Source organism: Phoca vitulina, unplaced genomic scaffold (genome assembly GCF_004348235.1).
Source record: "Phoca vitulina isolate PV1807 unplaced genomic scaffold, GSC_HSeal_1.0 scaffold60, whole genome shotgun sequence".
NCBI lineage: Eukaryota > Metazoa > Chordata > Mammalia > Carnivora > Phocidae > Phoca > Phoca vitulina.
This window is the reverse complement of record NW_022589763.1, coordinates 5,640,298-5,658,915: the sequence shown is the minus strand read 5'-3', so window position 1 is coordinate 5,658,915 and position 18,618 is coordinate 5,640,298. Positions and strand designations below refer to the sequence as shown.

Genomic DNA, 18,618 nt, shown 5'->3' with positions numbered 1-18,618 from the left:
GCGTATGTGTGTGTCTATCTGATTATGTTTGCAGTAACTCTGCAAAATTCACAAAATTTTTTCTTATTGCTTCATCCCCTGAAAAATTCCTTACTCCTTGGGCATTCCACTTGTGTGACTATCCTACTTATGTTCATAATTTTAAAATGCTGCTTCTTCTGCATGTGGGCTGAGCTTCTGAAGTAAATATCTAAGAACAACAGCAGAGAAGAAAGTTAATCCTGTGATGATGAGGAAAAGCATTGTTGTGTCAATTATAATGACATTAGAAAACCCTCTCTGTTTTCGAACTACTCATGTGGGTCACATTCAATGATTGAAGTTTTTAGGGGCCACATCTATCCATTGGTTTCCTTCTGGAGCAGAAATTGTCCTGGTAGCTTACAGAAATGATTGACATTAATCATGTGCTGGGAAGCTTTTCCTCGTGGAGACCGTCTTGGATAGAATGAGCCCTTTATCAAGCTTGAATAGCAATGTCTGCTAATAGTGCAACAGGTTTCCCGTATCGAGAAGCATTAATTCCAAAGTTCTCTGATTTTATTGCAAGTGGGGGAAAAGAAAGACCCGAGAAATAGATCCTCAGTATTTCCAATACCATTTTTGGCAGGTTCTTTTTGTTGATCAAAACATCTGAGCAAAAGGCTGTGCTTTGCTTTTTTTTTTTTTTTTTTTCCTCTTTTAAGCAACAAGTGAGCTCAGCCTGCAAGAAGGAGAAAGCTCTGTCCCTCGCAGCTTCATCGAATTGATTTGGTAGGGCTATCCGTGCGGTGGGCAGTGGATTCACATTCGCCTGATTTCTGTCGAGTGGCAGAGGGGGGATGTGCCTCCGAGAAGAGCACTTTCTGAGACTGGCTCCTATTTGCGCTTCCCTTCCTCTCCCTCCCTCCCGTTAGAGGACCCCAGCATGAAGACAAACAGATGCCGGCTGCCAAAATGCAGGACTTAACCTGACCCTCCACTGGGCTCACAAAGGAGGGCTTTTAGGTCCCCAGGGAAACAGCCCCTGCATTTTATCCTGCCGTGAAATTCGGAGTGAAAAGCCCCATGCCTCTGGCAGCTTAGCCATGCGCGGCTGTGGTGGTGGGGCTGAGAGGGACTGGGGAGCGGGCGAGGGAAGACAAAGTAACCGCGGGACAAAGGCGGCCTTTACCCCCTTCTTTGATTGTTAGGTGGTCTATAAAACTCCTCAGGAGTAGTCGACCCGGGGCACAAGAGCATTTTGTTGTCACCGTTGCGCTGGCCTTCTCGGTGGGGACGGGCTGCAGAAAGCGAACGGGAGGGAATCCTCTGGGTGCCCCTGCTGTCGCTCCTTCAACAAACAGCAACGGCACCTTCCTGTCCAAAATAAACAAATAAGAGAGAGAGGAGCCCATCGCTTCATAGGAAGGACTGACTGGCCTTCTTGGACAAGTCTTGAATCTCTAAAAATATTTTGTAGGACTGTTTCATACAGAAGACTCTAGTCTGATGCTTTCCTTTTTCTTCTCTTCGTGATACAGTTTTGGCATGAGTCAATAACATTTCCTATTTGAAGTCAATACATTAGGTACGAGTTCTCGTGTTTTGAATAAACACACAGAGATTTGGTATATTAAGAAATAGAAGAACAGGGGTGCTTGGGTGGCTCAGTCATTAAGCGTCTGCCTTCAGCTCAGGTCATGATCCCAGGGTCCTGGGATTGAGCCCCACGTCATCGGGCTCCCTGCTCGGTGGGAAGCCTGCTTCTCCCTCTCCCTCTCCCCCTGCTTGTGTTCCCTCTCTCGCTGTGTCTCTCTCTGTCAAATAAATAAAATCTTAAAAAAAAAAAAAAAAAAAAATAGAAGAACAGCATGGTGCAGCAAATGAAAGTGCGCTAAGTGCCACTAGGAACAAAGCAGGTATGCTTGGCGGTCAGTGATGTGGCTACATGATGATCAGTGAGCAGTGTCTTGGTTGAGTTTGGCTGCTCCATGATTGTGCGGATTCAAGGTGTCTAAGATCATTCTCATGAATTGAGACGTGGACTGAACAAACTGAATTGGGAAGCGAGTAATAAAATGTGTGAAATACCCTTTACTTTTCATTCTGTGCGTCATTGGCCAGTTAGACTGTTAAATGCGGCGGTCCTGAATTACGTGAAGCTGCCGATTCAGATTTAGGGGGTTTGTACACGTCGCCTAAATTTCTTGAATCATTTTATGTGTGAGTGAGACTGTTTTTAAGCTCCTGTTTTTAAGAATGTTTTTAAGCCTCCCCAGACGGAAGAAAGCAGTCCGTGACTACATCAGCTACGTCGTGAGTACCACACACGGCTGTTATGATATAGTTATGTCCATGTACGTGTCGTTTTCAAGGGCATGCAGTCTTACTCAGGGAATTTTACCATTTCATCAAGCAGACCTCTCTATGCTGTCTTTATGAGGTAATTAAAGGATTGGTTCTACAAATGGCGCCGGGTATTTGGAGAAACGGAAGCTAGATCACTTGTCTCTGATAAAGGGAACATAAATTTCTTCAGTAACAGAGTCATTTTCTTTCTTCTGTTCTGCATTTTGACATCATGCCTGCTATGCTTCTGGAAACACGTTCAGCAATTACTCTAAGGATCGCAAAGATCCCAGCTTCCATTTGCCCACGAGCTAAAGTTTACTGAGTAGCCTGTGTGTCATGAATCATGTATGTCTCTCATCTCAGCACAGCAGAGACCTTTCGGGTGGGTCTACGTTGCCGAAATTTACAGCTTTATTTTCATGCTTCCGAAGATCAAATCTGACAGGAGCATAATCTTCTTCTATCCCACCTTCTTTTGCTCCTCATTCTTTTCTTGCTCAGCACTCTGTTTTCTGCCTACGCATGGCTTCACCCAGAGAGCTTTGTCCAACTCCGGCTGTGCATCTCTCCACTCTTCTTCCCTAGCATTGACCCACTGTGTTGTAATGGTGTCATTAATTTTGTCCTCTGTTGTACTTAAGGTTGAAGCTGACAGAATATCGATGTGTACATGGCCTTCCCGTGTCTCTCAGAGTGCCAGACACATAGATGTAGCTCAGCAAATGTATATGCAGGAGAGGGGGCGGGGAAGGAACAAAGCAGAGGGAGAATATCACTTTGCTTACTTACTTTTGTTTACTCCAAAGTGAAGGGATCCTAGGGCTAAGGATGAACCTTGCTGACACAGTAGACAATCAGAAGCTGTATCTACTCTTTGCGTTTGTGATGGGTGTAGGTGTTCAATCTGAGTGCACAGCTAGCATCTTCGTCTCTTGTATTGGGCAGTGAAAATGAAGAAAATAAACCACTCTAGGTACATACACTGGAAGGAATTTACACAGGGGATGAGGTGCTTCACCAATGATTGGAAGTGTCGAAGGGATGATGGGCTGTATGCCCAATGTCCAGAAAGGACTCCAGAGCTGGGCAGAGCTGACCGTCTTGCTCTCGTGGAGGATTCTCCGGAACATCTACCTCAGAGTTAAGAATCCTCCCCTGATAAAGCCTCTCCAGACATGCAAGAAGCTGAAGAAAGGAGTCAAAAATGACAGTAGAAATAGTGAACAGGGGAGAGGCAAGAAAATATCTTCTGCTTCATTTCTGCCTTTAATTGCTGCATGAGTGCATTAATTAGCATAGCCTAATTGATTCAGAATCTCAGTGGCAAGGTCATCTGGGAAATGCGGTTTTTATTTCCTCTCCCAGTAGAAAGAGAGAGTAACGGATGCTGAATGCACACCTTTGTACTTTTCTAACACTCAGTTTGTCATCCCCAATATGGTGGCCACTAGCCACATGGCTCTCCACGTTTATATGAATACAAATTAAGTATTTGGTTTTTAGTCACACTGGCCACATTTCCAGCACTCAGTAGCCTTATACGGCTGATGGCTGCAATATTGGACAGTGTGCATAGAGAACGTTTCCACCATTGCATTCTGTTGGATAGCACTGTGCCACACGATTCGAGCTGCCTTTTTTTTCTAGATTTTTTGGTTCTGCAGATGAATGAGTGGGTAAAGGAGTCAAGAGAGTAAGCATAGAGTTAAACAGTGTTGAATTCGCAGAATTAAGTGCAAAACAATAAGATGAGACGTCTGTGGTTGGATTCTTGACTATGTGTTTCAGGTCAAGGGAGTTATGAGGGAAAGTAGCATGAGAAACCCATATGAACATTGCGCACAGTGTAAAGAAGGCCATTCGAGACCCGGTGCAAAATTTCCTGAAAGACTAGGAGCATGAAACAGACCTTCGCTGTGACCCATACTTAGTGAGTTTGCACTTGCTGCTAGTTGTGATTGGGTTCACAAGTAGCTTTAATTGTCATCTTATTATAATGGCATTCCATCGGACACAGGAAACTCAGTATCAGTCTTTGGGGGGGGGGGGGGGTAAGGGAAGAACAAAATTAAAGATCCCAATGAGATTGTGTGAGTTCTGAGTTTGGGTTAAAGGTCAGGTAGGTTCTATATAAATAGGGCTTCCCACCCATAACTAATATAAACCCTCAATGACAATGTTTTCTTCTCAGCTTCTGGAAAGTTATGAATATTGTGACTCACTCGTTAATTTTGAGCAGACCTACCACATAATGCCAAGTTGAATGGGTTTGTTCAGGGATGCACTAATGTGTTCGAGGCGCTTTTATGTTGACAAAGCTGGGGTGATTTGATCTGGCAAGGGAGACAGGAAGCATGAAAGTCCTTATGAGCTTCGGTTCCCTAGTCCTTTCAAGAGCGCACCATGCCTTCCTTGAGCTTGACATGTCAGACAGCCAAACCACACAGATAAGATATTAAGCTGTCAATGTTACAGACGGCTTCTATCTGAAAAGGATTAGTGTTGACACTCTTGCTGATCTGTCCAGCTAAGGACTTGCTTCATTTTTAGGTTGTCTCTCAGAACCTACTACAATCACTCACCCCTCAGACAAACAGATTTAATTTCTCGGAAATCATACGCTGGCAAGCGTGTATGTACCTATGCCATTCTTATATACTGCTGGTAGAAACAGTCTTATTAACTCACAGCACATAGAAGCTATTGAAAAGTAGCTCCGTGAGATTTAACATAGGAGCAAATAGAAAAATCTAATTCCTCCCGTGACATGTGCAACATTTTATAAGGCCTGTGGCCCAGGGAAGAAGGACACCAGGCCACCCAGCTTGGGAATACGATTGACACGGTTCTCCAACACTACCAATTACATGATTTCTTAGGAACTGTGTGTTGTTAAGAAAATGTGTAGAAAAAATACATAGGAAGATAAGGATCAACGCTAGACTTGCATAAGCTTTTAAATGTAGCATGAAGTGATGGAAATCCTAGTCTCCATTCAACTTGAAGCATGTCAAGGAGGAGTTCTTTAACCTAGGGGCTCAGTGGTGTCAAAAGCATGCTGTGCAGATTAAATTCTGGCTTTCACTCAGGAGGTGGGGTCTGGCTGTTTAAGCCTGCAGGACGCTGTGACTGGTGATTCCAGGCTATGTAAAATCCGATCTAGTGAAAGCTTGAGATTCTGGTTGCACGAGATGGTTCTCCTTAATTCAGCCTCCAAGATCCGACTAATGGCTGGGGTAAGTTTCTTGGGTTATTTTGACTACTGGGGGTCAATATTGGAGAAAGATGAGTGGTTGATTGGATGGGCTGCCAAAGGACACAGATGCCTATGATCAAGCCATAATTTAAAAAATGTTGTGTATGTGTGTGTATGTTTACACTTTCTGGGTTTGGAATGACAGACACATAGAGATAATATTTTCTAGCTATTGAATTTTTGAGCACTCTGATTACATATAAATGTTTTATTTTTCCCAGCGGAAAGGCTGGCTTGGCAGGTACATCTTTGATTGGGCCATCTGCTTCTTCAATAAATACATTTCCTACTGAGGGTCAGTTCTTAAGTATCTTCAGGAAAATGTTCGTGTTCAGATGTCAGCTTCCTCGCTTGAGGAAAGGGCACCATCCCTCCTTACTTCCCTGCCTTGGCCAAACACCATCGGTTTTCCCCCATTGGACTTGTAATAAATATGACTTGGATTGATTTTGGAATTAATGTATGAATCTAGGCAGGAAGTGCAAATACTACTGAAAGCTCATAATTATTCAGAACGTGTCATGGAGTGGTCCACAACTGCAAAAGAAGTAGGTTATACTCATTTCCTATTTTCATTGCAAGGAATCTTTTGCTTTGATGTTATAAGAAGGGTTTATTTAGTACAAAGGAGGGAGGGACACTTTCGGGGCGTGAACTTGTTTCCTGTGTTTTGTAATTAAAAACCAAGACAAAGTGAGGATGACAGGGTTCATCCCACAACCACCTGAATGAATGTAAGACCTCCAGGGTGAGTCTGCCATCCCTGTCCCCCTTACTGTAGGGTTTCTGAGGCTGTGGTGAAGCCACCTGTTGATAGTACCTATTGGGTCTAACTTTACAAAACCCAGAAGATTCTGCGGGAAGACGTGCCATCCAGTCACTACAGGTTTCGGACCTGAAGCATTTGTCTGTAAATCTCCACTCTTCCTTATTTAAATAAGCCCACTGAGGGCCACTTTATGATTTTCCACCCTCTTTTGCTCATAGATCTATGTCCATAATAGCTTTCTAATGATGCCAGAGGAAGAACATTTGTGATTTTGAGATTTCAAGTATTTTTAAGATGACTTCATTATTTAAAAGTTTTTTTAAGATTTATTTATTTGAGAGAGAGAGAGAGAGAGAGAGAGAGAGGGTGAGCAGGGGGAGGGGCAGAGGGAGAGAATCTTGAAGCAGACTCCCCACTGCTGGGCTTAAACCCATGACGCACGAGATCACGACCTGAGCCGAAACCAAGAAATCAGACGCTCAACCAACTGAGCCACCCAGGCACCACTACTTTATGTATTTTTACTGTTTACCTTGATTATTAAAAATTCAAAAAAATTATGAGTACAAAGGACTTCCATCTACCATTTATCTTAATCAGGGTACAGCAAACTTTCTGTGAAAGACGAGTAAATATTTTTTGGTTTCTTGGACATAAGGTCTGTCACAACTAGCCAACTCAACTATTATAGCACAGAAGTGGCGACCTAAATGGGCGTGGCTGTGTTCCTATAAATTTTCTTTACCAAAACAGATGGTGGGCCAGATTTGGTCTCTGGTTTCTAGTTGCCGACCCCAGTCTAGATTTATAGATTGTTAACTTTTTTGTGCATGCCATATTTGCTTTATCACATTCTCTTTATGTATACATAGAAAAAAAATGGATGTATGCATGCCGTTATAGTTGTTATTTTGTTTCCAACCGTTTAGGAATGAGGTGCAGGCGTCATGATTCTTTTACCCCTAAAAGTTTTAGCATGCGTCTCTTACATGACTACTGTGGAATTACCAAATTCAGGGAAATTAACACTGATGTAACACTTTTATTCCATATATAGTCTACATTTAAATGTTCCCCATTATGCCAGTAATGCCCTTCGTAGCCTTGTTTCGTCTGATTCGGGATCCGGCCCACCATCGTGCTCTGAATTTGATTGCTGCATATCTTTAGTCCCCTTGAGTTTGGAAGCATTCGTCATTCGTTCTTGGTCTTTCACAACATTGGTATTTTTTAAGACTAGAGGCTTGTTGCTTCATAGAAGGAGACTCATTCTGGATTTGTTTGCTATTTCCTTGTGGTTCAGTTCAGGTTCTGCCTTTTGGGCAGGAATCCTGCCTTGGGGATGCTGTGCTTCTCCCATTTCTGGAGATGTGACTTTATCACGTAGTTAAAGTATGCTTTGTACGGTTTCTCCACTGTAAAGTTGTGACTTTACCTTTGTAATTAATATCTTTTTAATTTGGGAAATAACCGTGAGAATATTATTTGAAACTGCAGTGGTATGCTAAAATTCCATAGCAGAAGACTGGGCAGAAAATCTGGTTGCTAAGAAAGCATGTGTGGTCTTCAGTGAAACAGAACTCCATGACCTGTCTCAGGAGACTTCATGATATGCACAAGGACATAGTTTAGGTGAGGAAGAACTACAACGAGAGAGTGGTTTTCTGGTAATAACTACCTTGATTATTCTCGTTTTTCCACTTCAGTTGTTTTCTCTTTATTTCTAAACACCTTCACTGAAATTAAAAGAGCTCCTGAAGTCAGAGTTCCCTTTATTGTGAGAAATAGCTGTGATAAAAGGAGGCCCAGATTTGTAGATAAACATCATGGTGGGAAAGGAATTATCCTTTGATCGTTTCGGAGAAAGTTGATTTGTGATATGAAATGTCTAAGGCGTAACGTTGTTGTGCTGGGTTGGCATGCTAATCCTCTGTGGTTTAGGCTCTGATGATTGTTCAACTGTATTTCCATAGGATGTCTGCCAAAAGATTTCATTATTTTGGCAAGACACAGCGCACTTTTCGACATACAGGATTGTAACAATTTCTATACCAATTTAGAGCTGGAGGGAGTCCATGAATACTTCTAAAGGCAGCAGTAGGTTGCACATATTTTAGGAAATGTATTGAAAAAAAAAATCCACTTCCATATAAAAACCAGATCTATAGTTTCCCAGAGAAATTGCTGCCATTAATATAGAAAACAGAAATGGTCTTTGTTGATAGCATTATTATATGCTATGAATATGTACCTGTATGAAATGAGAAGATGGACTTTTTTTTTTTTTTTTTGGTGAGACCCAAAGCTTAGTCCTTATACCCAGGCAACAGTGAAGACGAAAAATTAAATATAAACCATTATTTGCTTTCATATTATTCAACAGAAATTTTTTTTGTGAAAGCATACCATATGTCTTACAAAATGCACAGTGCCCTAGTCTCCAATTTTTCCTTCTGATCCCACCTTCTGGACACACACAAGAATAATGCCACCCCAACCAAACATAGCTGTTGGAATTTGGGCAAAAAAAAAAAAAACATGGTACTTCTAAAACAATTATTGGAACATGCTTGAGAGACTGGAAAGAAAAGAAATTTTATTGTCTTCTTTGGTTAAAAGAAAAAGGGTAGGTATCAGGGAAATATGAAAGAACTAAAATGAATTCTTTTTATTGGTCCTTTAGAAGTGGAAGGGAACCAGATTCATTGAGCACCTACTTTTGTGTACGTATTTTAAAAGGTTGTCTTTATAAAATTTATTTCAAAATGATCCTCTTTGGCAAATATTATTCCATTCTTTTATGTGGCAGAAACCTATGGTTCAGAGAGGTTAAAATACAACTAGAATGGGGAAAAACCATTTAGCAGGTGGTAGATGAGGAATCGTCCTCCTGGTTGATCCAACTCCAAGGATCCAGGGTCTGTCTCTTGTCCTCAGACCTGGCAGGAATCATCCACTTCTGTGCCCTCGTCGTCTGTCTTGTCCATCGACTGAAGACCTCTCAAGCTCAACCACCAGAACTACACGTAGAAAGGAACATACATCTGATCGCCTTCTCACCGCATGGGAAAACTCTGACTAGAACAGCCGTGCTTCTCCTGATCGTTGTCTTGTATCTCCACATCCAAATTCTTACATCCCCTAAGTTGAACAGTGAAATTCAATGGCCCGTGTCCAATTATAGATAGAGCCGTGGTCCGAAATCCTGCTAACCAGCCATTGCCTCTATGAAGATGTTTTTAGTTCCTGAGTCTGGAGGGTGTAGGGTTGGGATAGATGCCATCAGAAATTCCTTGCCTCTCTAAAATTCTATGTTTTCATGTTGTAGCCCCTGCAACATTCTCTGGGACCTCAGATCAATTGATTATTTCCTGTTCTCCTCCATCTTCGGTCAGACCCCCTCCACCTGATCCCTTCCTTCTCTTCACCAGCATGTTCCAAGTCTGTGTCTCCCTGAGTTCCAGTGTCCTGTGCACAAACACAAAAAGGGGAAACAAAAACATCTTTGCTGAGCGATGGGAGATCTCCTCAGTGTTGCCGTTCTAGCTCTTGAATAGCCCAACTCCCCAAAGTCTTGACACTCTAATCTTCCTATTTTCTGTTTCCTTTTTCACATGTAGCCTGGACTTTTGCTTATAAACAAACATGACTTATTTTTTTAACCTTTCTAGATGGTATAGAACTTGGAGGCAGTTTTTTTGTGTAGTTCATAGATTTAGCAGACCCATTACTTAGCATGACACTGCGGTAATTGAATTCTGCAAATATTTATAAAAGGAACGAACGAATGAATGAATGACGTAGAAAGAGCAGAGAAGTTTATAAGTGCTCATCATTTCTTCAGCCTTTCTCCAGAACTCCATGTCCACAATTCCAGTAGCTTGTTGGGCATCCCTTTGTGTATGTCCACTGGATGCCTTGAACTCATCATGTTAGAGTCTCAACTGCCCAGGTTTCCCTATGTTTGTTTCTCCCCCGCACTCCACCTTAGGGACACCATGGGTTCCTTTCAGATCGAGGTTAGAAATTTTGGTGTGTTTTCCTTTTCTCATTTCTCCCTCATTCCTGTCTTTTACAGCAAACCGGTAACTGTGTCCATGAGCTTGCAGCCCCACATTGCCTTTCCTAGGCTCATGTTCCTTTTCCTTTTATCCAGTGTCCTCTGCCATCTAGATGGCATATGGACACTATAAATGGCAGACAGAAGCTTTGAAAGACATTGCAAAAACTTCTGCTCTGGTTTCATTTGCTACAACCTCACCTGTGTAATCCAACTCCTATTCCAACTCTTTTAGGGCTCCTGGAGCCTATTCCAATGTGGGGGTTCCCCCCTCCCACACCACCAGGTAATTCCCAGACACCAGCAGCGTGTTTGAGAATTCAACTCAATTCTGACACTATCTACAGGGAGATAGTATCAGATACCACAGAACCTGTAAGACTGTCCACCTCGCCCCCAACTTCATAGGCCAAAGTCAGATCCAGACTGGAGATAGATTGGAAGTTCCCACGACTCCCTCCTAGGGTTCGATTAATTTCCTAGAGCAGCTCACAGAACTCAGGGAAACACATTAACCAGTTTATGAAAAGATATGATACAGGATACAAATCAACAGGCAGGTGAAGAGATACATAGGGCGGGGGTCCCCAACAAAGGAGCTTCTGTCCTTGTGGAGCTTGGGGCCCAGCTCTGTGGCACATGGAATTGTTCTGGTTGCCCAAGCGTGAAAAATGTCTGGAAAGGATAAAAAGAACAGTCCCCTTGTGGGTTTTCTTTAAAGCATATATATATATATATATATATATATATATATATATATACACTTTAAATATATGCATATATATATATGTAAAGTATATATATAGTATATATACTATGCATATAAAGTAATATATATAAAGTATATATATAAGAGATATATAAAGTAATATATATTATATATGAGATATTATAAAGTAATCTTATAAGTGTGTGTGTGTACATATATAGTGTATATATATTAATAAAGTAATCTCTACACCCAACATGGAGCTTGGACTCAACGACCCCGAGATCAAGAATCGCAGGTACTTCCAACTGAGCCAGCCAGGTGTTCTGGTCCTATTGTGTTTTTATGAGGACTTTATTACCTAGCCATGATTGACTAAGTATTAGCTGATTCAATCTCCAGCCCCTCTCCCCTCCCCAGAAGTCAGGGGTTGGGACTGAAAGTTCCAACCCTCTGATCACATGATTGGTCCTCCTGTCAATCAGCCCCTGCCCTTTGGTGGGTGTAGGGGTGGGCCTAAAGTCACCTTCCTTAATAACAAGACACCCATTTCACCTTTGTGGCTCTGAAGCATTTTCAGGAACGGTGGACAAAGATTAAATATATTTGAGAAATATATTTTGGTCATCGGAATGACCAAATATATATATTTTTAAATCATTATATTGCAGCAACACTCAAGTCATCTCAAACACAAAGTGAGGCAAGCACCTCTCTGTTCTAGGACAGCTAGTGGCATTGAATTCCAAGGGCTGTGTTTCTAGCCTTGTAGTTTACTGCGTTTTCTCTTTTAGCTATCCTGCATCATATCCGCCCCCCGCCCCACATATATCATCCAGGCCCCAGATCTGCGAAAGTTAGTAGAGTCCCACTCCTCCTCCTAAGTTAATCCATGAGTCCTCAATTCTCTACATTCCCCTCTAGTTATCCCAGATGGAAATACATATCCCTTCTTCAGTGTCTTATGGCACCTTATTCTTCTCTTGGTTATTTTATGCTTCATCACTTTAGACTTAATCACAGGCTTTCTCCCATGAAGATTATATACTGCGTTAGGGCAGAAATACTGCCAATTTCTCCCCATCTTGGAGACTAGATGAATACATCGCACGTAGGAAATACTAATCCTAATTTGTTGATTTAGCAGATGTTAATTTGAACAGGTAGGAATGTACAGAATGCTGGTGGCTTTGTTTTAATGGGTTCTGTTTATTTAATAAAATGTAATTATGGGTTCTGTTTCCTTGATTATTGGACATGTGTGAAAATTTGAATTTTATAGGAACCTTTTATGCTTCAGAATTTATTGTAATTGCTATTTAGGTAATAGAATTTCCTTTGCTGGTAATGCAATAGAAGGTAATATAATTTCCTTTTATGGAAGTGTTTGGTTAAATGTAAGGTATGGACTTTCGTGCTCATCTGTCCAGATGGTAGTTCACCAAAGTGATATCAGTAATTTCCCTCTTTGTCGGTACTTCGGCTCCTAAGAGTTGGACCCCTTTGTCTGTGATATGAAATACTCAGTCTTATTGGTTATGATTTCATAAGTACCTCGGAATTTGTAACACCTACCTAGGGCATTTTGGAGTTGAATCCTTTCCGAGATCATCATAATTTAAGAATCTTAAAGATTTGCAAAGTACTTTTCAGTTTCCAAATCCCTTTCACATAGATCAGAGGGGTCCTCCCGCATCATAGGACACGTCTTATGCAGCACGTGGCATAAACAGGGCGGCATTCTGTAATGGAAAGAACATTCCTCTGAGTGTGCCAGATCATGGGTACAACTCCCAGTTCCTGAAGTCTCGACTGCAGTCACTTGCTTTGTTTAGTGAACCTCTCTGCACTGCAGTTTCCTCTGTCTAAAATGTAAGAATAATAGTACTTAACGTTACGTACCTCCGTAGACCTGTTGTTATGGGACCCCATTGAACAAATAATTTTCAGAGTGCTTTATATATCCATAAAGGTTCTGGCACTCTTTGGCGTTCAGTAAAATTTTTCACAAGTTAGTGTGAATGATTGTATTCTCATATTTGAGTTAGCAAATGGAGGCTAAATAATTATGCGATTTTTTTAACAGTTGTAGGTTAGACACATGGCAGAGATGGGGCTCAAACCCAGGCAGGTTTTCTGTGCCTCCGTTCTGCACCAGCTGCGTTGCCACAGTCTATGGGATGTGCCTGAGAATCTGTCCTGTCGTTTGCATGCTCACCCCCACGTGACTTGTGAAGGATTATGAACGGTTAGCAGAACAGGCGCTCCCAAAGATGAGTTTACAGTCAATTGGAGATAATGTAACTTCAGTACAACGTAGCCTCTGCGAATAACTCGAAAATATAATGTGAGCGTTCTTGGGGAAAAGCTGCATGGTTTGCAGAGAAGGAATCCGCGCGTGCTGTGTGGATAGCGCTGGTCAAAACAGGTGGTTTGAAGCAGTTGTTGACTGGAGTGGAGAAGGACAGAATAGGCTTTCTTTAAGGAAGAAATTCAGTAACCCAGTGGAAGTCGAGGGATCTAGTGTTTGGGGAACAGAAAAGAGACCAGCTTCATAGAAAGTAATTCATGAGGGGTTGAAGAAGCTGTTTATGAAGGATTTGCTGGTTGACCAGATGTTTTGAATGTAAACCATATACTTTGGGCTTAATTTGATAATTATTGTCTGATTTTATCACAGAACTCACATTATCAAAACCATGTCTTAGAAGGTTGAATGTGACCAAAACATGGAGAATTGTGGCATAATTAGAGGTGACAGTTTTGACTTAGCCTTTACTCCTCTCTCCCAGGCAACTTCTTTCTCAGGATCAACTCTGTTATTATGACTAATCCACTGCATTTATGTTGCTTTTTTTAAAAGAAAATTTTCAACCTCAGCACTATGAACATTTGGAGCCAGATAATTTTTTATCACGTTGGGGGCTAGCCTGTGCACTGGATGATGTTTCAGCCGCGTCCCTGCCCTCTGCCTGCTAGAAGCCAGTTCCTCTCTCCTCAGTTGCTACAAACAAAACCATCTCCAGACGTCACCCAGTGTTCCCCGCAAGGGCAAACTCACTGCCATTTCAAAACCACTAACTTAGAGCAATTAAAATAATGTATCTAATATCTTCTGCCCTAAATAAATAGCAATAAAATTACCTACACAGCATTGCGCAATATATGTAGACGTTGGAAAGGTTTACATAAAGTCAGTGTCGTTGTCTTCTCTGTGAAGTTTGGAGTGCCAGGCGGTCCTGGACAAGAACCAGAAGGCAGTGGGGAGCAGTTGTCCTCTGGTCACCAGCTGACCTCTCCAGCTTTCTGTTCTTCCTGCCACTCCCATCATTCCTAACTTACCCTCCTTCACTCTTACTCAGTATCTGCTTGCTCCCTGGAGAAATAGTTCCACGCTCAAATATGAATGTGCCAACTCCAGGAACTGCCTACAATAACATTGAAACTTATCAATAAATTTATTTAACAGATGTTTATTGAGCTGCTACTACGTATTAAGAATATCATAGTAAATGTCACAAAGTTTCATTGCTCGTGTGTCTTATATTTTAGTAGAATATTATACGTACATGTTTTATATTACTGTGTATTTTTAAGTATAAATGTAATACAGAATTATAAGCTAAGGAAGTGATATTGCAAATGTATCTTTCTAGATTAAGTGAAAAATAATTGGTGTCTACATTCCAAATGATGATCTACGTGATTAGCTCTGTCAGCCGGTTTTTTAAAATTTTCCCTGAAATTGTAAGTTTTGCTTCGTTTGGCTTGAGACAGTAACGTGGGAAGAAATAATTTCAAATTGTTGATCATCCTAAAGTGTGAAAGCTTAAAACGCTTGCTAAAATAGTAAATTCAGTTACTGGGGTTTTTTTTTTTTTTTTTTTTGAATTTGACTAGGGCACTTATCGTTGTGATATGTAGTATATACCAAAGCAATTGTCTGCTTGTAGTATTATTTTTCTCATGGAAATGAGATTTGAGTCTGCCCTCTTTCCCCCCCTCCCCCCGAGAAACAGGATGCTTTTTCTTCTTGTTTGAAGCATGAGAGAAATGGTTGGGCTTTTTTACCCCGCTCTTTGGCTTTTATTGCCATCATTTTACCTGGCTAAGAGCACTATAAAGAAATAGAGCTTTGGCAAATGGATCCTGCAAAGATTTACTCAGATTTCCATATCCAGGCTTTTCTTGTCAGATAGTTTTCACAGAGGATTATTAAAAGAAAATGTTGGCTGTCATTAATAACATTTTGTGATGTATCTTTAGACACTGATGATTACTGGTTATTGGAAATGAGGCAAGCATGCAACTGAAATACAACTTTAAATGAATTGCTTACACTGATTTGTGAGTAGCTGAACTTGTGTCCGTGAAAAATCCCCAGATCTTACAGAGGGGTCCTCCCGCATCATAGGACACGTCTCCAACCGAACAAAATCTCAAGGTGTTCTGAAGAATGCCGTTTATTCACTTCAGATGGTCTTGAGAAGGAATTAGGTCTAGATATACTTATTAAGTGACCATTAAACTTTTTTGGCTAGGAGCCAGTATCTTAAAACAAATAGAGAGGTCTGAGGATAAGGAATCAGACATACCTTTAGGAAACAAAACTAACTCTTGAAAGAACTCATAAAATGTGTAAGGGAGACAAGTTTTTTTTTTTAAGATTTTATTTATTTATTTGAGATCGTGTACTTGTGCACAGGCAGGGAGGAGGGGCAGAGGTAGAGGGAAAAGCAGACTCCCTGCTCAGGAGCCTGATGCAGGACTCAATCCCAGGACCCTGAGATCATGACCTGAGCCGAAGGCAGACGCTTAACCATCTGAGCCACCCAGGCACCTCGGGAGACAAATTTTTAAGTGACTTCATTGCTGTTAGAAAAATGGTGTTCTTTTACAATTGTTATATTGGCAAAAAACTGTGCATTGGTTTTAACATGCTTGGGAGAGGTGGACACCAGGAAACTTGGCACAAGCTTGTGTAAGTCTTGGAAAAGTACCGTGGAAGAGCTCAAGTTTTTAAAATTAAAATAACTAAAAAACGAATTGTTCACATGCAGCATTAAAGAATATACAATCTAAAATATTCTTACAAGAAACAGATGGGTTTTTCATAAAAAATGAAGGGACAATATGAACTCTTTTTTTTTTTTGGAGAGGGAGAGAGAGAATCGTTTTTTTTTAAAGATTTTATTTATTCATCTGAGACACAGAGATACAGAGAGAGAGAGAGCATGAGCAGGGGGAGAAATAGAGAGAGAGGGAGAAGCAGGTTCCCCGCTGAGCCAGGAGCCCGATATGGGGCTCGATCCCAGGACCCTGGGATCATGACCTGAGCTGAAGGCAGATGCTTAACCATCTGAACCACCCAGGTGTTCTGGGAGAGAGAGAATCTTAAGCAGGCTCCATCTTCAGTGTGGAGCCCGATGTGGGACCTGATCTCACAACCCTGCGATCATGACCTGACCCAAAATCAACAGTCACTCAACTGACAGGGCCACCCAGGTGGCCCTATGGACTCTTTTTTTCCCATCAAATTCTATAGCAGTTCTTCCTGCTGCCCCAGCTTTATTGAGATATGATTCACAACCTTGTATAACTTTAAGTTGTACGATGTGGTGATTTGATACACGTATATGTTGGGAAATGTTTACCACAATAAGGCAGGTCTTTTCCAAGTTTAGTAAGCATCAGAATTTCTTGGAGAATTTGCTAACGGAGATTCCTGGGCCCCGTTCCCAGAGATTCTGACTCTAGGTGTAGGGGCAGGCCATGAGCTTGCATTTCTGATAAACTGCAAGGTGTTCATATTATCAGTCATTGATCACACTGTGAGCAGCATTGCTATGACAGATGGGCAGTTGACAAATGGAGAGTAGAGAGTCTTAGAGTTTAAACTGTGTTATTTTAAAACAGAGGGGGAGGTGACTACCAAGTGGAGTGGAAAACAGTATCGGTATATATATATATATGTGTGTGTGTGTGTGTATCTTGAATATGGATATATATGTCCATATATATATGTATGTGGATATATATATATATCCTGAATTCTAGAGTATACTTATCTGGAATTTAACTGAGAACTTTGATCCTAATTGGGAAATTTATCAATAATGAAATAAAAATCATAGAGATAAAATAATATATGACCTGATGGAGCCAGGGGTAAGCCAATGTTTAGAGAACTGACATTTAACTATATGGGACTCTTCATTTTTACTAATTAAAACTTGCATTAAGACATAAAATTGAGAATCCGATCTCTATTCATATGAATGTAACGTTTTAATTTCAACCATGAAGACTGGCTGTGATCTCTTATTTATTACTGTATGTTGTATAAAGTATACATAGTATTCTATATTGTATAAGATACTGTATTTTATGGAGTATATATACTTCTGTGGTATACATATATGTGTGTATATATATATTTCCGTGGTGTAGTGGTATAGTTATACGTAATGTATTTAGTACACATATAGTATATATAGCATTATATTTTATATATTATACTAATACTATATATATAGTAATAAACTATTATACATGTATATATACTTTATTCAACATTATTCTTTATTATTGCATATATAAATATATGTAATATATGTATACATATATGTATATGTACTATACATTATTATTTCTATTAACATTATTATTATGATTGTTATTGGATAATGGAGCCTAGTTATCATCTTTGATTTGTTAATATATATGGTAATACATTTTAAACATATATTTAGACTTTACTCTGAAACTCTCATGTCAGTTTATTCAATATATTTAGGTTGATTCAATATATTCTAATATTTATTTGGTAAATATGTTAAGGTGTATTCAATATATTTTACTAGAGTAATTAAAGTGGATGCATGTTAATGCTGTTAGATCCATTGGGCTAAAGACATTAGTTAACAATTATATGTTATATATAGATATTTAATACAGTGAGGCTTCACCCGATCACCCGTAGGAGACTATATAGACAATAGTCGTATGTTGCCAATTGTAAAGCAAGTTCATGTTAAAGCTTCTGAAAAAAACAAAATTCACCGATGACAACAACCTTTAGAAAACATTTCTTTTTTTTTTTTTTTAAGATTTTATTTTTAAGTCATCTCTACACCCAACGTGGGGCTCGAACTCACAACCCCGAGATCAAGAGCTGTGTGCTCCACCAAACCCAGCCAGCCAGGCGCCCCCAGAAAACATTTCTTACTGAATACAAGTTCTGCCCGATGGTGAATAGCACTACATTTCCTACATGTCCCCTCTAGGCTGCACAACTTTCCTTTTTCAGCTGTGTTGAAATAGACATCTTTTAAAGTTTCTGTCCTGTCGTGATGCTCTCGCTCCGATGCCATTATACACCATTCAAGTGATGCACTGAGTAGCGGGCTTTCCTAAACTGACGAGCAGAAGCAGGCGTGGAAAAGTAAGGAGTGCAGGTGATTTCCCTTTGGCCCTGCTTCTCATCCGTTTCTTTCTTTCCTTTCACTGTT

The 18,618-nt window shown here is 40.5% G+C and overlaps 1 protein-coding gene across 5 annotated transcripts in view; it reads left to right on the top strand.

Moving 5' to 3' along the window:
• ANOS1 (anosmin 1) overlaps window positions 1–18,618 on the top strand; it is a 696,329-nt gene that overhangs the window by 588,627 nt on the left and 89,084 nt on the right. The gene's annotated exons all lie outside the window — the stretch shown is intronic.